This window comes from Zonotrichia leucophrys, chromosome 1A (genome assembly GCF_028769735.1).
Source record: "Zonotrichia leucophrys gambelii isolate GWCS_2022_RI chromosome 1A, RI_Zleu_2.0, whole genome shotgun sequence".
Taxonomy (NCBI): Eukaryota; Metazoa; Chordata; class Aves; order Passeriformes; family Passerellidae; genus Zonotrichia; species Zonotrichia leucophrys.
The window spans coordinates 26235187-26257561 of record NC_088170.1 but is presented as its reverse complement, the minus strand read 5'-3'; the positions used below and the strand labels follow the sequence as shown (position 1 = coordinate 26257561).

The 22375-nt window shown below is 40.7% G+C and overlaps 1 long non-coding RNA gene across 1 annotated transcript; it reads left to right on the top strand.

Moving 5' to 3' along the window:
• Positions 1 to 15957: 15957 nt before the first annotated feature.
• On the top strand, positions 15958 to 19716 carry LOC135457073 (uncharacterized). Its single transcript, XR_010442652.1, has 3 exons — positions 15958 to 16175; positions 16686 to 17392; positions 18394 to 19716. It is a non-coding gene; the product is annotated as an uncharacterized LOC135457073 (long non-coding RNA).
• The last annotated feature ends 2659 nt before the right edge of the window (positions 19717 to 22375 follow it).

Sequence of the window (22375 nt, the reverse complement as noted above, 5' to 3'; positions counted from 1 at the left end):
ATATTTTCCTACTGTTTCTGCCCAAGGTAGTGTACTGAAGCAGGTAAGAACATAAAAATACACAATCTAAACCTGCACTTTCTGCAGAAAATTGTCCATCATCACAAGGTTGGTTCTGCCACTCGCAGAATATTAAAACCAAATACAGAGACTCAAACCCAGCTAAACTGCCTGGAAACCTCTCTGTGTATTACTGTGTCAAGGAGGGACAGGCAGAGCTCTGCTGGATGGAGCAGGGCACAGGGAGCCCTGGCATGGGCTCACCTGAGCTGGAGCATCCCTCTGCTGCAGCATGGAGCCCTGTGCTGATGGAGCAGCACAAGGAGTAACGCAGCAGCACTTCTGCAGATGCCAGCTGGGTAACACCCTGAGGCTCCCAGCTCCAGAATTAGCAGAGCCAGCTAGTGTGAACCCAGCTCAGGGTCGGGATCATGCAGAGCCAGCTGTGCAAGTGGCCAAAGATGCATACCAGAACCAAGTCCCAAACATTTTTACATTGGTTTTACAAGACAGAGACAACAAATCAAAAAAGATCTTGAACTTAAAGAAGAAAATGAAGAGACTTCAAACACTGTAATGCAGTTGCCCCACAGAAGCACAACTCATGGCAAGCTAAGTTGTGTAAGGCACTGTGCTGTTAGGCTGGAAACTCAGCCAGCCCTCTTAGTTTGCCCTTCACAAATGTTTAGTTCCTATCCTAAGACATGGATAGATTCAAATGGAAGGCAGATTGGAAATGCAAAACATACCAGAAGGAGCCACATGTACCTGTATTATTCTTTTAAAGAAGCAGTACAGGAAGACCACAACATTGGGGTTGTGGTCATTCTAAACCCGAAAGCTATATCTTGTCAGGCTTGAGCACTTCAAATCTATGGTAATGAGCTCCTTTCTTACCAAGACCTGGGTTTTCCTACACATAGGCAGCTGCCAGAATGGGAAAGGAGGCAGTAGGTAAACTTTGCAAGAAATTGGGTGGGAAAAAACCCTGGAGTGAATTTGAAACATTGAATATTTTAATATTAACCATGAGTATTTATCTCCTCAAATCTGCTATTTGGCAAGAATGAAGCATCTCAGAGTTTTACTAGTGAGATAGGTGGTTAATGAGGAACCTGGTCCAGCTTCTCTTATGCACCCAAAGCAGATAAAAGCCAGTTCTGTGGTGGTGAGAGAGACCTTACATCATGCCTGTGAAAGCTATAACACTGTTCAGCCATCAGCCTACCTTTGTTAGAATGGGACAATTCATGAGTGACCCCCAACAGAGGCTATGGCCTTTGGCACTCCACTGGAGAGTGATATAATTTTACCCTATCACTCCTCTGAGTGATATTTTTAAAAATTGCTTTGGCTCCAAAGTAATGTAGGTGTTTCTGAAGATAATACATTTATGCAAATGGATGATGGCTTGAATCTGTGTTTAAATCTGTGAATTTGTTTTGTAGTGGTATTTCAAGTGCTTGTCAAATGCATGGCAAAGAAGGTGTTCAGAATGAAGGAAGAATAAATAAAAAATTTGGCAGCAGTAGTCTCAAATTGCGAGACTTTTGCAGACATAAACCTTATATTTTTTTCAGCAAAATCAGTAAAATCATTGTAGCAATTGGCCTTTTAGTGAAAAATCAAATGCTACACTCTTACTTGCTTCCGTAAGGACGCACTGGAATGAATTATGTTAAGAAAGTCTACTGTGATTGTCTTGGCATTTCATTTCTCAAAGTGTTGTTGACTTCTGGGTTCCCCATCTTCTCCTTTGATCCTAAAGCATGTCAGCAGTCTGTAGTCTTGGCAACTTCATAGCAGCCAGCTGGTAGGAAATCTCCCAAACACTAATACTGAGAAGTCTAGCCTGATTCCTTCACATGCTGTCCTTTCAATTCAATAAGATAAATATTCCTTAAAAAATCTATTTGGAAGTGCCCATGTGGTTATGTGCAATGCTTCTAAGAAGTCTTATTTATCTATGACATTGCTACTGTGATGGCTAGAGGAAAGACAATGGAGGTTTAGACTTAATATTAATTAGAAAGCTGATTAATTAATTTGGCACCCTTAGCTGAAAGACAAGAATATATTTCTGTGTAGTTTTGCTGTGGAAAGTGCAAGCACAACAGACATGAAATATCATGTTCTGGGGACAGCATTAACATACTTTTTCAGTGGTGATTTTTGTGGAGTTAAGACTACCTATGATGGGTGAAGTTTTCCAGGATATGAAGAGGATGAAGTAAAAGGCATGGGCAGAATGAACATCAAAAATATGAAAGTTTGCAAAATTATCTGCCACCCTGTAGCCTGTTATTCTGCAGTAAAGAGGCTGGCTAAGAGAGGAGCCTGGCCTCTCTGATGCATTAGGACAGAAGAGAAAAGAGATATGCGTTCTGTTTATCTGCCATGAATCAACAAGAAAGAGGTCAGCAGGAACATGAAATGAATTTTTATGAGAATGTTGGACATCAAAAATTGCTCACTCTTTCTTGCCTGAATTGTCACTCCAACTCTTCTTTCTGTATTTATGCTTTTGACTTCTAGTGGGAACAATTAAGAAGAAACAACGAACCTCTGCTGTCCTGACATAAAATGTGCAATAATATCTAGGCTCTGGAAAAAAAGCTTATAATCCATCAGGGAGAAAATACATCCCCCTGATAATTGTTTAGCAATGGCAGAGCACTGAGGACCCTCTGAGGATATGAGGCATGAGATTACAGATCTAATAAAAATGTCTGTAAAATAGAGAGTAATTGAGATGTTTTAGGACATATTCAGCAACTATGAACGGACACAATAGGACGAAAAGCTATCAGTCTGCTTGAAATAACAGAATCAGCAGCCTTGCAGGGTTTCCTTCAAGGACAATAGTTGGGTTTGGGGTTTTTTTTCTGTACTATACCTTGGAGGAGTTTTCAGTTTTTAAAAGCACAATAGTGCCAGAGCAGGTTCTGTCAAACATGAATAATTGAATTTGAACAGAAATGCAGAGACTCTGAAAACGCAACTGAAGATTTTGGAAAAAACTCAGAAAATGTACAGGCTAGGTTTGCTGCTCCTGCTCTCACATCACTAAACTTGCCCAACCTCCACTGAGAGCACTGAAGTTCTGCTGGTGCAAAATTTCAGCAGATGGCTCTGAATCAGGCCCAGTATTTGCAGGGGTCTCCTCTTAAGTGAAAGGATCAGTGGGTATCTTTGCAAACTCTGGTAGACAATATGATAACATTAATACAAATTGAATTATTTAAAATTCCCATTAATCAATGCTCTGAGATCAGCATCTGCTCTTCCCTTTTGCTCCAGTGACAAGTGCCACTCTGTGATTGTGCTTATTGCATTAGGCACTGATGAATCTCAGTGATTTCTGCAAGGGCACAGTGCAGGTGCTGAAGCCTCATGACATCCTAAGTTGTTTGCTCCTTAAAGAGCTCACCTGTGTGGTCCTGCCCTCTGCCAGTAGCCTTGCCTTAACCTGGCAGCAATCTCAATAAATAGGTGGAGAAATAAAAAGAGGAACAGACAAGGTACAAATTAAGGAGAGGAGGGCCCACATGAGAAACCAGGAAAAGAGCCCTGAGTAGAAAGGAAACAATATGAGTCTGTACAGCTTTGGAGGAAATAGAGAGAATTGAAGACAAATCATTACAACAGGCAGCAAATGGTAGAGAAAGAAGAACACTAAAGAGGAAAAGAAGGATGGCTATGGAAAGAATAGGGGACTTCTCACCCATATTCTCTTGAAACAAAGTTTACTTTTTCATGTGGTGTTTGTTAATAATAAAGGCAGCGCTTTGTAATTTTTCACTTGTACTAAATCTTCTGCTACACAACGTATACAGCCTGCAGGCTGGAGCAAGGGAAAAGGCCGTGGGGTCTCATGCATCTGAAGTGCAATACTAGCCGTAATTTTTTTTTCCTTGTGATTAAGCAGTGTTTGACTTTTAGCTTAGCTGACTTTGAAATGTCAAGAGTAGCATCAAAGCTTTGACCTGTTTCTAGTGTCTCAAATCCCAAGCACTCAAAAATGGAAAAGAATATACTTTCTTCCCCAGGGCTTTGCAGATAAAGGATATTTCCAAAAACGATACATACAGAATTAGAAAATCAAGCAACAGAACATCCTTTTAAACAAAGCAGCTGCTGTTAAAACTGAAGACTGTATTCATGGTGTGCCATTGCCTGAGAAGTGCATGTTTAAGAGCAGCTTTACACTCCACATGTAACCCCTTGAAAAGAAATCCCATGCAGGCAATTCCTTAGATATATGTATACCTAAGTCTGCATTTCTTACTCTCCCACACTATAGGAACAAAACCTTTTTATTTAAAGATCAATTTACTCCTGCTGGGTAGTCCTTATTTCACCAGGGCTGGATGATATCTGGTAAGTGGTTCAAGATGCTTGAGATGCAGAAAACATCCTGTTGTGTCCAGAAAAAGGTCTATGCATTTGCCTGTTTTGAAAATTCATTGACTATTGATGACTCAGGATATCTTCAGGAGCAAAAATCAATGCAGTATGCCACTCAGTGGTTCATGAGAGTTTGAAGATAAAAATCACATTACTTTCACTAACATCCTCTCTGCTTGCATTGATTCACTAGTTCTGACCCAATTTAAGTGGCTGCTGCCTCCAAGTGATTTATGTTTGAAACAATGCCATGTTTCATCTGAAAACATATAGTCACAGCTTCCAAGCTATATGAAGCATTCACCTCCAACTCCAGCACTTTGTGGAAATACTGGCTCCAAAGCTAATTCAGGAATTTAAAGATATGGGTGAGAATTGTGACAATAGTACAATTTCCAAGGTCACTATTATTAACCATATTCAATTATTTCAGAAAGTTTCTGTGGAGACTGTTAGGTAGCCTTCTAACCAGACAAGAGCAGCATATGTGTAAAGAAGAGAGAATTGAAGAGCAGCAGATAAATAGGAAAATTAAACAGAAAGGGGGACACAATATCTGTGAGCTCGCTGTGGGTGAGGCAGCAGTGGGACTGGGATCTGCATCACTGAGTTAACTCCCTGCAATCACACTGCCATGGCATCAGCATTAGGATCAGACAGATCCTCAGTGTACCTTCTCCCTCACCAAACCTCATACCACAAAGAAACCTCTGAGACCATGCAAGACCAGTAGTGCAAAAGGCAAAAAGCATCAAAAAACTACACCATGGCATCACTTTAAAGAGAACATAAGAGAGGCACAGCACTGCCATTAGTGAAACATCCCTGGAGAATTTCTAGCAGATGGACCCAGCACTGTGCCCTATAGGAAACAAAAGGTGCTGAGGCTCTGCCAATCTGACATGAAGGAAAAATTTAAACCTCAAATAAAGACCAAAACTGACAATTAGTTTGGCCCTGGGAATGTGAGCAAGATATTGCAGCCAGCAGCCTGAGAGGTTTGTCAGACTGTGGTCCTGACCTAGCTCTTGTGGCCAATCCTAATGCATGTCAGAGAAAGCGGATCACAGACCTTTCTCTGTGCCAATATCTGGTGGTAGCATTGCCAAATATCCCCTACAACAGAGGACATGAGGAGTAAGAAGCTCAAATTTTGTAGCATATATGAGATAGCACTTTCCCTCATTCATCCTCTGCTTACCTGCTCAAAGTCAGACCTGAGGGTTGCTTCTCCCAGAAGCCTAGCAAGTGACTGGGAGATTTGTGCATCAGCCCCAAAAACCTGACTCAGTCACACAATCAATGCAGAGACTACCGTGCTGTCCCTACACCTGTCCCAGCCCAGAAGGAGCTTACCCTCTCCTCTGCAGATCCTCCACTGTGAAGCCTTCAGTGTGCAAAACTGAAATAATAGACTTAATCTCTGTGTTCACTTTCACTTTTCTACCCAGACAGTTGAGGACTCATAGGCATCAAGCAGCCCATCCTCACAGTCACCCAAAAGGCAGTCTGAAGATCATCCATCTCAAAGGCTTCTCTCTTCTCCTACTGGCAATATCCCTCCTCCAACAGATCTAGCTCCAACTCCAGTCAAATTCTAGCAAGATAACATTGAACAGTAATTAAAAGGGCCAGAGTCCCTTTCCATTTCCCTAAATTTGAAAATACGAAAGTTTAGGACTCAAACACTCCGGTTCAGTCTAGGCTACTTTCTGCTTCTCTAACTGGTGATGTTCAAACAAAGCCAAGAGAGATGAAGTTATTTGTCATAATTATAGATAAAGAGAAATAAGATCAGTGCACAAACAATCCATTTTCGAACTGCACCTGCAGTGAAATGCCAGTCCTCTTCAACAGAGCCAATATTTTCACTTGGAAAGCTCAAGCAAGTCTATCTTAGAATTAATTTGCAGACAGAACCAAAGTTGAAGTATTACTCAAGTAACTGAACCACAGAAAAGGATAATGCTGTAGAAGAGGGAGGTTTAATTATAAGAACATTTTTATTTTATGTGAAAAATATCAGTAATATAAAGATACAATATAATTAATTTTGTTTGTTCAGTTCTGAATAATTTTACCATCCTATCTCCAACTAACTTGCTTGTCATTAAATAAATGTACCTGGTCTCATTAGATTGTTTGCTTTGCCAAATTCACCAAGTAAATTTACTGAGTAGTGTTAATGTAGCCATAGGGGAGTCAGTACCATGTTATCCCTTTGGGGAGCAGCTTTAAGCACCAGCAGGAACTTTGTACCATTTGCAAGTCTAATACATCCCATAGCCCCAGCTGGAGGTAGCCCAGCTCCATCGTGTGTGTTTGGTTTGGGGAAGGGGGAGAAAGGGGCAATCACTCTTGGATGGACAAAAAGAGCTGATGCCATGCTTCCTCAGGGGCTTTTGTGACTGGCTCTCCTCGGACAATGACTTGTACTCAGTAGGACCACAGAAAGGAATTTACATTAAGAAGTCTGCTAGATATACTGCCTTGTCACTGAATGGAGATGAGAATACATCTCGTCTAAGCAATGAATCTTAGCAATACAACAGGAAAACAGGACTGAATAAGAAAGGAGTAAGTTGTAGACTGAGAGAGAAACTTTCCATCCTAATACACTCTGGAGAACTCGAATAAGTGCTTTCTAATTAGCTAGCATTGCACTTGACATATTTATGGCTGTTGTGGCACAAGTAAACCAATATACAGGGCTTTTTATCAAAGGGTCTCCAGAGAAAAGCATCCAAACCTGCCAGCAACCATGTTTGAAAGGTTTAACCTCTCTAATCTTTATGGTTCAATTAAAGTTCTTCCTTCACACGTGCCAAATATATCATTCTGCCAAGTGAACTGTAAGATTGACTAAGGCATTTATCTTTTCTATTTAATACACAATTGCATTCCTTCTTATTTGTGGTAAAATTTACATTATTTGCTCATAAAGTTTGCCTAATTATACAAAGATATGGTAACAGAAATGCTAAACCTGACTACTGATTTACAGAAAGCAGATGTAGCAAGCACTGTTCATGACCAGATGATCACTATACATTGAGGCATGAGTGATCCACATAGAATCTCACCTGAGCAGGTGTGCCTTGCTGCAGCTTGGTTTTCTGACCTGTGCTGTGCTGCACAGGTGCCTTTGCTGCAGGGTAAACCTGGGTGTTTGCTGGTAATGGAGGGGCCTGCAAGCAGCTTCATACCAGAAATTACACCACTTGGGTGTCCTCGCCTTTGTCTGAAACTGCAGCAACAAGTTCTTCTGGAAATATCCTTTCTATCTGACAGCACAAACAATGGATACAGTTTTGCTTTAAGAAAATCCTGAAAGAGCAGGAATTAACAAAATATAAAAGGTGGTGTAAACTTCTACACAGATGGGATCTGGAGGCCTCTCTGAATCTGCGCCGCACAGCGTCGGCAGCATCTGGAAGGACACAAGATTTTCTGCGCTACCTCTCTTTCTCTATAGCACTGTTGCTAATAAATAGCAGTACTTGCCAGAATCTGAATGCCTTTCTTACTGGGATTTTAAAAATCTAGCACCTCCTGCTGCAAAGCAGCAGCTAATAAAGCAGTGTCCAAGTCTGTACTCTTCTTTATCTACAGGACTGGTGTCATCACTCCCATAATTTTTCTCTAATTAATAAGATGCTCAGTCAGACTGGAAAAGCTGTATCTTGCTTGAATTTCTTTTTCCTCATGAACTGGGAGAACCATCCAGTTTGACTTTCATGCTCCTAATTTTGGTGGCTTTTATTTGCCCAGTACAGGTGGTTGAGACTTCCTAACAACCTTTCTCTTTTTTCCCCCTTTTCTTAAGGTTCAATGTAACTTGATTCTAGCAAAGAATTTTCAGGTCATCAACCTATATGTCACCAACCTCCTGGCCACCCAGCCCAGCATTTTCCTGACAGGCCCTTGCTTAACCATCCATGTTCATCTTGGTTGCTCAAAAACCTTTTTAGCATTGACTAGCTACTAACCAAATGAGTCAGCTGCATGTTTTACCCTCAGAGTGAACATTTTTCAGCCTATTTCTTTTCCTATTCTTCACTGAACTGGGATACAGTGATGTTAAGATGTTTGTGTCTGGCACTAATTAACAGGTATCACCCATCAGAGCTGCTAAAAGTAATATTTGTTTGATCCCACAGAGGGATTCAGTGATTTTGTTTCATGTAGGCACTGTGCCTTCCTTCATGATTGTTCCTTCATTTTCCCCTTTGGAAGAGCATCATCTTTTTCATCACTTGCTTTCAGCCAGAGATTCCCTAAGGGAATCCCTCAGCTATTTCCTCAGATGTGTCCCTTGTGTGTATAAAGCACAATGGAGCATGATGTAGCAGTGCTGACTTGGAATCAGCTCCCAAACAGAGCTCAGCTCCCTTCCTGAAGTGCTCACTCACTTGGCACTGCTGAGAAACAACAAATATTCAATCCCTGGCAAAAGGCACAGGGATGCCACTTGCTTTTTCCAACACCTAAAGCACACATTGTGTATTTTTTTTCCTAGAACTCATACCCTTTTTTTGCTTGCACATTCATTTTGAGCAACTGTGTAAGAAAACATGCTTTGAGTATTGTCACTATGCTAACTATTCTGAACCCTGTTCATACATATATTGGAAATCTTTCTCCAAACTGAAATCTTACTTTTTTCTTTATGTGTGTGGTGTGTTTTTTTCCTCTCTCTCTCTTCATAGACTGTCACCATTAAATCCTTCCCAAAGTGGAATATGCTTTTCTTCTTTTGCATGTGTCACAATGAACATCCTGAGTCATCTGACAAGGAAATTAGGAAAGTTCATTAACTTTGCTTCCACTGCTTATGTTCGAGCAAAGGTGGAATGAAAATGCTTACAAAGTATAAGGGTAGTGGTTTGACCTGGCTGAAAGGACTGGTATCCTTCAAAGCTGCTCTGTCACTCCTCTCCACAGTTGCACAGAGGAGAGAAAATATGAGAAGAGGCTTGTGAGTTGAGATAAGGATGGCAAGAGATCACTTACTGATTACAGGGAAAATATACTCCATTTAGGGATATTAGCTGAATTTATTACCCATCAAAATCAGAGTAAGATAATGAGAAGTAAAATAAATCTTAAAAACAGCTTTTCTCCACCTGTCCCTCCTTTCTGGACTGAATTTCATTCCTGATTCTCTACCTCCTCCTGCTCAGTGGTGCAAGGACACGGAAATGGAGGCTACAGTCAGTTTATCACATGTTGTTTCTGCCACTGCTTTCTCCTTAGGGAAAGGAGTCCTTCTCCAGCTCCAGAATCCTCAACAAGCTTCTCCAACATGAGTCCTTCCCACAGGCTGCAGTTCATTAGCTGATCCAGCACGGCTCCCTTTCATGGTGCAGTCCTTCAGGAGCAGGCTACTCCAGTGTGGGTCTCGCACAGGGTCACAATCCTTCCAGCAAACCTGCTCCAGTGTGGGCTCCTCTTCCTATGGCTCTGGCCCTGCCAGAAGCCTGTTCCAGCACGGGTTTCCCACAGGGTCACAACATTCTCTTGGGCATCCACCTGCCCCAGTGTGGGTTCCTCCATGGGCTGCAGGTGGGTCTGTGTTTCCCCATGGAGCCCCATCAGCTGCAGAAGGACAGCCCGACTCCACCACAGGCTGCAGGGGAATCCCAGCCCTGGTGCTTGGACCACCTCCTCCCTCTCCTTCCTCACTGACTTTGGTATCTGCAGAGACTTCTTCCCGCAGTCTCACTCCTCTCTTCTCTGGTTGTGTTTACTTCTCTGCAATAACTTTTCTTTACTTAAATGTGTTATCACAGAGGCATCACTTCCATCACTGACAGTTTGGCCACGGACAGCTGTGGGTCCATCTTGGAGCCAGCTGGCATTGGCTCTGTTGGACATGGGGAAGCTTCTGGCAGCTTCTCTCTGATGTCACCCCTGCAGCTCCTCAGGTCACAGTGTGGCCTGAGGGGAGGGGGATGTAACTAAAATCAGTTTCTCTGAGCCTCTGTGCTCCCCTGCTACCAGAGCACTTGCCATGCAAATGCAATACAATAACCAAACAAAACACACACAAACAAAAATCAAAAGGTAACTGTGTTCAGTGGTGACTCAATAGGAGTCACCACTGAAGAAATAGGAGATGTATAATATCTAGATAAGATAAAAAATAATCCTTAGGCTGTGGGAGAAAATCAATGTAATCAAAATGAGTATGCTCAGAATCCATATGTAATTAATTTTGTAATGCATTATTTGTACAGGGTAAATATTTTTCACTTAAACAAGAAGTCTCAGCCTTTCATTGCAAGAACCAGGCAAAATCCAAATTGCTTATTGACAAGCTGCACTAACTATGTGCAAACAAGAGATGAAAGATTTTTAGTTTGTCATTCATAATATACCCTGAAAACATATAAATGAATCATTCTCAGGTAAGCCCTATGCTGACTAAAGCAAAAAGGAGAATCTAGCCCCAGCTTCTATAAAATAATTTTTAAGAGGTGCCTAGAACTTTTATCATTGGCAGTGGTTTAGTGCTTAATACTGGTACAGGAAGTCTCAGAGATTAAGGGCTGCTTCCTTGCAACAAGGAATAATTGGAGAAGCATGAATATTAACTTTGTTAGGAGGAGGAAAGGAAGAGAAATGGATTTCAGGAAAGACCATCTGTTTTTCAAATTGAAACAAGGATTGAAAAAATTTAATAAACTTAGGATCTTGGTAGCTAAAATTAAACATGTTGGTATACAGTTTGGGAAATAACCTAGCAATTGAGGTTAAAACCCATTAATAGTTCTGGAAAAATTGGATGGGTAAAACTGACACGAGACACAAAAGCAGAGAGAGAAGCTGTGTGAGCTCATGGCAGCTGCAGGGTCCAGCTGCAGGTGGTGACATCTCCATATGCGAGGGAGGTGCTGGCTGAGGGGATTGTGCTGCTGCTGCCATCCTTTGGCTGCACAACGTGACCAAGGAAAGGCAGTGCTCTTTGTATTGATGAGTTTACACCATGAAATTGAATGCAATAGCCAGCAATTTCCCTTTAGTCTTCCCTTTCCTGTCAGAAACCCAGGCTGCAGCTATCAAATGCCTCCTGGGTTGATACAGAAGGGCCTCTAGTAATGGCATGACCAAGTGGTTTGCTTTCTTTCTCCCTTGAAGTATAGAACACAGGGATTTGGTCATGCTGTTGCATGTATAAGTCTGGGTGATTGTGTATAAACACGCACACTTACATACACAGACTTCTCTATGTTTTGATAATGCTTTTACCAAAGATGAACCAGAGACATGTGAGTGCATTAAAGATAGCATCTTAATAAATTCTAGCCTTCCAGTCCTCCACTTTGCTGATGATGGTTTTCTAAATTGCACATTTGAGGTGAATTGCCTTAAAAGTACTGGAGTTTGGAGAAAAAAGTGGGGGGGAAAGGAAAAAATAAAAGAGTAATATTCCATTAAAGCTGTTATCTCAAGTCTTGGAATATTTTTTTTTTTTTTTTGTAAAATGCTTCATTATAACTCAGAAGCAATTTTCTACCCAGGTTACAGTAATTATGTTGATTGTCATTAACCATGCAATACAGAATTGTGTTTATTATGAAGTGCAATCCTGTAAATAACACAGACATAGCTCATGAATACTGTACACTTAATTGGGGTCTTGGCTTGAAATATCTGCCAGATGACAGTGAAAGATAGATGGCATTATCTATAGATAGATGTAACCCCACTGAAGTGATACACCACAAATATCTTATTCTTCCATGCATTTAAGGGAATTGGAAATAGAATCCTGAAAATGATCTAAACAATATGCAAGTCTTCCATGCTTTCAAACCTGTGTCATTGATTCTCATAATAGCCTTGGGCTCCAAATAACTTTCTCTGTATGCACTAAAACATTTCCAGCCTGAGTGCTGTTATTAAAATGCTGAGAATTTCTTAAAGAAACTCATTTGTTATTTTCCTTATTATGTTACAAAGCTTAGGACATAAACACTTACATGCCCTGGTAAAGGAGAAAATTGGAAAAGCTAGCACCATCCTGCAGCACAGAGTTTAAATTAAACAATATATATGGATAGTGTGCCTCAGAGACCTCTATTACCTCCTCAGTGGGGTCAAACAAGTACAGACCCTGTTGAGAGTTACTGTAACAAGAAACCAAATGTATTTCCAACAAGTAAGGCAATAAAAGCATCTTTTATTAGCTATCTACAAATAATGTAAATTCCTATGTATGACCCAGTAGAGAGGGATTTTCTGCCAACATCATAGAGTCATTGAATTATTCAAGCTAGAAGGGCCCTCTGGAGGTCACCTTGTCCATTTTCCTGCTCAAAGAAGGCATGGCTAGAACAGATAGTTCAGAATCCATCAAGAGTTAGTTAAACATCTCCAAGGAAGGACAGTCTTTAATCTCTGAGGATCCCTTTTCCAGTGCCTGACCACCTTGACCCCCAGCCTCAAAATCAAGCTTTTCAAAGCCTTGAGTGACCATGGCCTTTCTGTGTTACAGTGATGGTTTGAAAGTCATCTTACACACAGTGGTCTCTACAAAACCAGGGAAGTCTCCAGGGATGCAGTGGGTGGAGGTGGCTTAATCCTGCACGCCCTGTCTCAGTAATGCTGCTGCAGCACTTTAAAGCTTCAGGGAACTGCTATAGTTCAGGTTAATGAGAGACTGCTCCTGGGGAAGGGCAGAACCGCCATCGTCCACACATTGATTGTTTTTGCTAGCAAAAGTCAGAATATAAAAATGAAGCCAGATATTTGTAGTGGAGATTTTAAAAAAGAAAACAACACTTTGCAACCTTCTTTATAGCATAAAAAATTACCTGTCTAAGTTTTGGAACTAGCTTAATATTTACATTTATGCAGTGCCATAATTCCAAAATGCAAACATAGGGTTTATTAATGCAACATGTAAAATAGAAATATCTAATTATGTTGAATATTTATATGGTACTTCTCAATCTCTAGATTTTCACTTTTGCCTTCATACATATAAACAAGTAAATCTTTAATAAAATGAACCAAAGTCCTAACCAATTGCTTCTGCTAAGGATGTGAGCTCATGGGCACTCATTTCCTTGTGGGCATCATGAAAATCTCAATAGTTATCATGGCACTCTCTCTTCTGGTATACATTTCAGTAGAAACATGCAGACACTGATCATGCAAGGACTGAGGGCCTTGGAAGGGCTTCAAGAGACATCACTCCCTTGTGCCTACAGCAAACCTGTTGACTCAAAAAGTGCTTTTCACCAGCTGATAATAGCCAGTCTTTGGATAGCTTCACATAGCCCACTTTTTCCTCTTGGGTGCTGGCAAGAAAGTTCACTGATCCTGAAGAATAACTCAGCACCTAGCACAAGGATTTGAACATGGTTCTCTCCTGCTTACTCCTGAGGCTGAATGATGTAGCATCCCAGTCTCAAACCCTGCCCTTCACAAGAGAACCTGCTGTACAAGTTGCAATACTACAGAAAGGAGCATTACCTTCTGCATTGGAGGGTGCCATCTCCTGGTGACCACCTGCCAGGTATATGCAGGACTTCCTACCTCATCTGTAAATCTCTATTCCATCTCTTCGCAGACAAAAAAACCCAAACCAAAACCCCCAAAACCAAAAGAAACTACACCAAAAAGAAAAAAAACAAACAAACAAACAAAAAAAAAAACAAAAACAAAAAAACAAAACAAAAAACTGGAGAAGGTACAACAAACACAGAATAAGGCCATTTCACTGAAATCCACCCTGGCAGAAACCCCTTCTGAGAGACCTTCCCAGACTCTCCTTGCTTCCACACTTGGCTTCAGGCAGATTCCCTCCACTGCGTATGCCACACAGTCACTTCTCTGACCAGGTGGCTTTTATCCTGCAATGTCCCACCACAGCTGCTCCCTTTGATACCCTCCTCTCCTGCTGCTGGAAGATCATGGGGCCCAAGTAGGGAGCAGGTTATGCAGGTTTCTACTTAAAAGCCAAATGAGCCCTTTTCCCACTGTTCCTGCAGGATAATGTTCCTCCCTTATCATCTGCTTTTTGGCACAAATGAACATGTGGTCCTCTTCTGTATAGAACATTTTCCTGAAAATTAGAGCAACTTCTCTTGCACTTATCTAGTGGCCAGAGGGGAGAGGTAAAATGTGACATGGCAACATCTCCTGGTGAAAAGAAGTGCCTACAGGCATTAAATTTAAAGCTGCATCTTAGTAGACTGAGTTATCAGATTGTGTTTAGCAGCAACAGTGATGCTTGTGGTAGACAGGAGGATTTGCAGCAGATACTGTTGGAGCAGAACAATTTGCACGTGTGAATGAATACAAAGTCTAAATTCAGTTATTCATCAATTAATAGTGGATCAAGACTAAAAGCCATTACTATTGTGACCACTGTCTCCCTGGCTGTCTTTGGAAATGTTCCAGCAAGAGGCTGGATTCACTCCATGCAGTATGGCTTCTCTGCTATGTTAGCCACCCAATATTTCATTAATGACTTTTCCTTCTCCAGTCTCTTCCTCTTTCATGGAATCATTGAATAGTTTGGGTTGGGGGGACCTTTAAAGCTCATCTAGTCAAAGCTCCTTGCAATGAGCAGGAACAGCTTCAGCTAGATCAGGCCACTGATATTTGGTAAATATTAGTTAAATACCATCACTCTAACTGTGTTTATCACAGCTTCGCTCCTCTGTAAAGAGGAGGTCACCATGAGGTTCTCAAATACAACAGTCTGGCATTTTGTTGAAGATTAGTATAGTTATTTCTGTGAACTGTTCTCTGTGAGACTTCTGTGGTGCCAAGAAGGTCCTTGTCCTATGTCAAATGTTCTGCTTGTAGCCCAGCCCATATGCATCACAAACAGAACCAAACCCATCCACTCATTAAGATCTAACCAATAACTGAATATTTAGTAGCGCCAAGTTCAATCTGTCTAACTAGTATTTTGTACCTTTCCAGAAATATAAAGTAAAATTGAGACCTTCAGAAAATCAGGAAATCAAGAAGGAAATGTGAAGCCCTACATTTAATAACTCGTCCAGACACCTCTTTCGTAGGTGGAGCATAAAAGGAACAGATGGAACACTAGAAAAATACAGAGGCCCCGGTTCTTTTTTTAGTTATATCAGTAAATTATAATAGCTTCCTTCAAACAGCACAGTGCTGTCGTAAAGCTGGTAATATATTGGTTGATTTGACAAAAATAATTAATTCCAAATCATTAAACCTTCAATGGAAACATTTTTGTATTAGCTGGGTAAATACTACTAAGGCTTGATCTCAGTTGACCAGAAACTTGATTTTACCTCTTGAATTACAAATTTGCCCAATTGAGCCCCAGCTTGTAATGACCAGCAAACAGGCTATGAAGCTTCCTTCCCTCCAAGCCATAGGCTGCCATAGGAGATCCTGCCAAGCTCACATTATCTCCCTGTGTAATTACAGCTTTTTAGTTCAGTGGGGTGTGATTAGCTCAAGCTGTAACTCATTAAGTGCACTATAATTACAGTGCACTCAGCTTCACAGTTGGTTCTGACCTAGAAAGGGTGTGTTCCTGGGGTTATTTTAACAATCTGTTGGCAGTGCTCATAGGCCCCACCAAGCCTCGCAAGGAAAACATCTGAAATTCGACAGGCACTTGACAGTCTCGTTAGTGGCTGCCAGTGTTAAACATGTCTGGATATTTCTGAGCTTTCTGCATGTTGGTCCCATTCATGTGTCTTCACCTAACATATCAAGATTAGCTCTTCTTTTAGCAACAGACGCCCAGTGGGGAAAAAAAGGTTTGTTTATTAATGATGAGATTGTTAATTTCTGAATAGAATAATCAAGAATATAAATACTCAGTAAGTGCTGGAGTTGTAGAAGGCAGTAAAAATTACAAGCTGTGTGCAGGAGAAATCTCATTTTATGATGAGGAACTATATTTTAGAGCAATTAGGGCAACAGATGCTTAATGCCTGGTCTGAAAAAAATAAATGCAGTTTCCACAAAAACCTCTTATGACAATTTACCATTATAGATGTGTATAAAAGAACAATATTACAGCCACCTTCAAAAGAGTGTCCCCCATTTTTTTCATTTGTTTTTAACATTTTGTTTGAATTAATGTTACTAGGTACCATTGTATCAATTTAACCACACCAATGAAGAAAAGCTGCCAATTCATTTCCGTTATGGTGGTGGCTTGGTGACACAAAACCTTGCCTGCCAGTCACGTCAAATATTGTCTGTTTTTCTGTGTTAAAAAGAGCCTTCCTGAAAATCTCTCTTCTCTGTCTCTCTTTCAACAGGTGTTGCTTTCACCAGTTCTTTCTGGATATATGAATGCTGATAAACTGTTTCTACAAGACCAGAATTGCTTTTCACCTATTAAGAAACAAGAATTGATCACGTGAACTATAAAGACAAAATTAAATTGGGCTTTTCTTTGACCAGTAGGGAAGGAGGATTTTCCGTTAAAAAAAGTGTGAAGGATAGGGCAATATTTTTAAATCACACATAATTATGGACAATGGCCTGCAATATTGTGACAGTTTTGAATAACCTTCTCTTGGGATTTTATACCTTCAGGTGGCAGAAAGGGGTGCTGAAAAGCAGCCCTGGTATAAACGTGACTGAGAATAGCCTGTAGCATAATAAATAGACTACACTATTGTTGCAGAAAACAAACTTTTCAGCTTTGATTGTATGAAAAATACCCTTGCTCTCAGGAAATTCTGTTCCCATCAGGGAAGTACAGTGGAAGAGCTCAGAAAAGTGGCTGCCAAAGATGTAACAGGTGGATTTTTCTCAACAGGGGGTTAACTTCACTCTTTCGTGTGCAAGACTGAGCTCTCTGAATCACTCTGAAGTTCCACTGTCACTCATCTCTCACTGTTCTGCTCTTTTAACCCAAAGGCCTGCAAGGCACCCCAGCCAAAGCCTGAAGAAACATCCCTCCCCTGTGAATGAAGAAGTGTCCCAGCAGATCAGCAGAGCACTGCTTGCGGCAGGCAAGGTCTGTGTGAACAATGGATCACAAAGCCAAGGCACTGTGCTTTCTTACACTGAGAAATTGAAAGAAAACCATCAGTCAGACCTGCTGAGGGAATCTGAAAGAGATGAAACCCAAGGACCTTAAAGAACACCTTTTCTTTAGGCTCTGCATGCAAGTGCATATTGTATGGTCTCCATGGCCAAACGATGCTGGCTAAAGGCAAGGGGAAGATCGTGTCATCCTCCTAAAGTGACATTATTACAGATTACACTGTGGGAAAGGGATTCATTTACCATCCCTCATCAACACAGGGGCTGCTCTTTACACATCACAAGGCTTTTCTTATATGTCCCAAAGGGCTGTGTAATTCTAACAAAATCCTCTGCTGCTCTAGCCCAGGATAGCTGGGATTTGGGGAAGTTTTCCCAAGGTCTCTTCTGGTTAAATGTGCATTTTATTAAAAGCCCAAGTCTGCTACTGTTTGCCATGCTGAGAGATGTTGTAGGCAGTCAGGGCAAGGTCTTGTGTCCTAAAAGCTTAGGCAATGGAAATCTTATAGACAGAATTGATTCAAAGTAAAAATATATTAGGCCTTTCTTTTTGTCCTCTCTTCATTTTTCCCCTGTCACTTTTCTAAGACATTATTCCAGAAATTCAGTTTCTAACTGGTTATAAAAGCAGTTACTTCTTCATGAAATATTGCCCAGCTGATTTTATTACTAGAGGTCCTGCTAAAATAAATAAATGATTGTGCAGAAAAGGAGTGTTTCCTTCTAAGCAGAGGGTTGAACATATATCATGAGCTAGTTACTAAAATAACAACGTGCACTAATACAGATGGATTCACCAATCAGGTGGTATTTAAATTATTTTATTAACACTTTTTTTTATTATTATTATTTTTTTTTATATTAACTATTCCAGATATGAAGTTTAAAAAAAAATCAATCTTATGTATTAGAGTTCCATAGATATACTTTTCAAAGCAAACTTATTTAAATAAGAGTTTTATCCTTGTACAGGTGGGTGCACTGGAGTCAGCAGAAATTCTGCAAGAGTGAAATCAGCTTCTCAAATGTTTAGGACATTCCTAATGAAATGGTTTCTGCAATTCAGTAGCTGGGGCAGCAAAGGAGGATGTATGCAATTTGATTCAAGTCTCAGTCATGGTGCTCCCACATAGAATCATCAAGGCTGGAGAACACCTTTAATCTCATCAAGTCCAACCATCCACCCAGCACTGCCACTGTAACCACTGGACCACATCACCCAGTACCAGATCCAGGTGCCTCTAAAACACCTCCAGGGATCGTGACTCCAGCACCTCCCTGGGAACCAGTCCAATGCCTGACCACCCTGACAGCAAACAGCTTTTTCTGTTATCTATCATGATACTGACAGAAGTTAATTTAAAAGAAAAGATAATACAGTCTGCCTGTTAAAACTGGGAGAGCATACAGCAAAGAAGATTTCCAAGACAGGGAAACCACAGAGCAAGAGGCAACATGAACCTGTAGCCCAGTGAAAAGAGAGCTTGAGTTGATTTGCCTTTCTCTCCTCACTAAGGTATGAGCAAGCTCTTCCTTGCCCCAAAAATATCAAATTTCCCTCTCTGCTGTGCCCCTCTAAAAGGCAAAATGGGGAGGGAGGGCACCCAAAAGTCAGACTAGGTGCCTAAGAGAAAAAGGGAGTTCATCCTGGCATTAGGAGAGAGCTGAATTTGGGAACATCCCCTGCAGTATGCTTTCTTCATGCTGTGTTTCCCTCAGCCCATCTTATCAGCAGACAGCCTTGTTTTCATCCCATTTCTGACTCACCACACAGAGAGAAGTTGTTGCTAACTTCCATGTATGGATTTTAGGATCTGGCTCCAACACTGAAGTTTTGTGCATCCAAATCAGTAAGAAGTAGCCCTTCAAAGAGGACATACTGTTCAGTTACTGGAGTATCAGTATTTTCATGCCCTTTGGTCATCTGCGAAAAGTAACACTGCATCAAGGCCCTCTTAAAGTATAGCAACCAGTGACAGCCACTCTTGCCTGCCTGAGAGCGCAGAGTCATCTCAGGCCTTCCAGGTCTGTTCTATTTCCCCCCCATTTCTTCTCCTTTATGTGAATATATCCATATTGCACTTATAAGGGAGGCAATGGCTTAGCACACTTGCTCTGATGCTTCTTCCTTTTTCTTTGTCTCTTCTGAAATACATTCCAGCTCCTTACCCTGCTTGAACTGACTGGAATAATGAGGAGTCTTATTCAGCATCTTGGCTGTTCTCTGCCTTATGTTTCACCTCATAATGAGTGGAAAGGGTCAAATTACTAGTAAAAATTCACTCCAGTAGCTGGTCTAACTATCCATACTTTCAGTCACTGCTACTTTACTTGGACCAATTACATTATTCTAATTTGCTTTTCCTTGCCAGCGTCAGTGTCTTGCTGCCTGACAGCTTCTCGCAGTTTCCACTAATACATCCCTGTGCAACAGCTTTGACCCAAAGGTACCCTCCCCTTCAGGAGAATTCAAATGTCTTTATTACATTACTGGAATCATTCTCTGGCTTCCTTCACTGTGAAATGTAGTTAGTCTTTTTCCTCTTTCATCACACAGAGGAGAGAGTGTGCCCAAGGGAAACACTTCTCGTGGTCTGCTTTGGGAAGCGCAGCTTCCTATGGCACACTGCAGGCACACGTTTGCTGGCTGCAGGGCTCAAAAAATTAACTCAGAAGTACAATGAGAGCATTGGAGGTGATAACTCCTCCCACCCCCACCCCTCAGTTGAGAATCACAAACACAGGGCAAAGAAAATAATGAAAAGTACAGCTCCTTCTGTTAGACTACAGTTTGAAGTGTCTTCTAATTTGGCCTTTGCTCTCTAAATCCTTGGTCTGTCTGGAAACACAAAAATCAGAAAGAGTTAAAATTTACCAAGAGAGACTTTTGTAGGTCATAATTAATTTTTCCATTGATTTTCTGTACTTACATTACACTTTCTTGTGCATGTCAGTTTTACTCATGTCTCTGTAAGTGGAAATGTGCATACACTTCTTATCTCTGCCAGGGGGGTAGCAGCTACCCATCAGTGTCACATTAGGTTATTGCTCTGGTTGTTTCCCACCCAAACTTGTGCCCTGTGGAGATATTATTTCGAAAGATGTAGCCTTTCTTGACTGCCTATTTCTTGCAGGCAATTGCTAGTTTAGAAATAATTGTTCTTTTCAGGGATGCCTCTTACTTACTTTTCTGAGGCATTACCTTTTTGGTACTCCTTGGAAACCTATAGAGATTCATCAGGAAATTTGCATTAGCAGATTTGAAAAGAGACCAAGGGGTCCTCTCTGTTTAGAGAGCAGTATAAGTACATCATCCAGTGGATTATGTTGATTTAAACTGGTTCATGGTGGATGCCATAATAGATGCAAGACATTTAGTGCCAAGTGGAAACATACAGTCATAATAAAAACCAAATGAATAAGCACTTTTTAAAACAAAAATAAAAACAAAAACAATAACAAAAACAACTAAAAAGAAAAGCATTTTCACATAGTTCTCCAATCTGAAATGAGATTTTCATTACAGGGTGATTGGCTAGACAGGGATGACTAGTGTTATTAAGCACATCCAGCTTCCTTTACTTGAGTAATTTGGTATTGGTTTCCAGTCAAGGAGAAAATATTAGTAGAAGATGATGCTGCAAAAGCATAACTTGTATATCTAATTTTTTTAAGTCTAGAAAGATCATTCAGGGATCTGCTGAGAACACTACATTGCTCTTTATTGAACTGGATAATACACACAAATTCTAGTTCCATCTGTACCAGACATCCAGAGATTAATATAGGATTGCAATATAATATTTGTCATTGTAAAGCCTTTCCTTCAAAGATGAAAGAGCTTCAGAGTCATTAGTGAATGAGACCATACAGTATTCCACTGAATCAAGCTTTGCAAAGATGAAACACAGCAGCAGCAGTGAAAAGGACTCACAGAGTTTCTGCTTGCTTTGAGAGGGGTGGTGGAGCTGTGTGTCCATTTGTGGTTTCTTACAGAGGCTTTTATCAACAGCAAGTGAAACATAATGGCTGCAGAAGGAGGTACTGTTCACAACAGGACTGGGAAACCTCACTCTGTTATGGAGAGCTCTGTCCATCCCTGTTTTTCTCAATCCCAGACAATGTGCTGCTTAAATACTGAAAGGGATATGTGTGGCCAAAGAGTTGGGCCTGGCACAAGGAACAAAGTCTCATTCCTGATGTCCAGAAGCAGAGCAGAAAAATAATCCTACACAGAAGTTAACCATATAAACAGTATCTTTTTGGCAAGTCAGTAGCAAAACTAAAAACAGAATCTCATTTTTCTTCCACTTTTCTTCTACATAGGCACAATTAATGTACATGTTTACTACAAAGCAAATATACATTAGAGAATGCCAAGGCTTTCTTCAGTACTACTCTGTCTCTGGTGGAGTCAATGGATGGTCAGCAGGGCTGAAATTTCTCTTGATCTAATTCACAGTGCAAGACGGTGCCTAATTAGACAGCTATTTGCTAAGGAGTCAATTTTCACTTTTCTCTTTGTTCTTCTTCTTTTATTCTCCTCTTCCATTTCTGCAGTTAATCCTGTTCAGTCTTTCTGCAGGAGCTCTACAGAGGAAAATAATGAAGTTACCAGTATGCTGTTAATTAAACTTCCTCCCTTTATTAATTGTGCCAGGAACACTCAGAAGTGAAGGTAGAATTTTTATGATTTTGTTGATGACCAAACATTACCAGTTCCTCTAAATTGTCAACAGTATAAAACAAATCACAGGCATAACAGTGATGCAACAATTAATGTAGGAAGCTGGAGTGCAAACTCTTCTAGAAAGAACAGTTGAATCAGCTATGTATGTGGTGAAGTCCTGCAGATGTGTGAAGTTGCTGTTTCTGGTTTTAAAGCTGTTCTGTAAAACTTCACAACAATGTCATCTTTGTTTTGTTTATCCACCATAAAATATGATGGATAAAT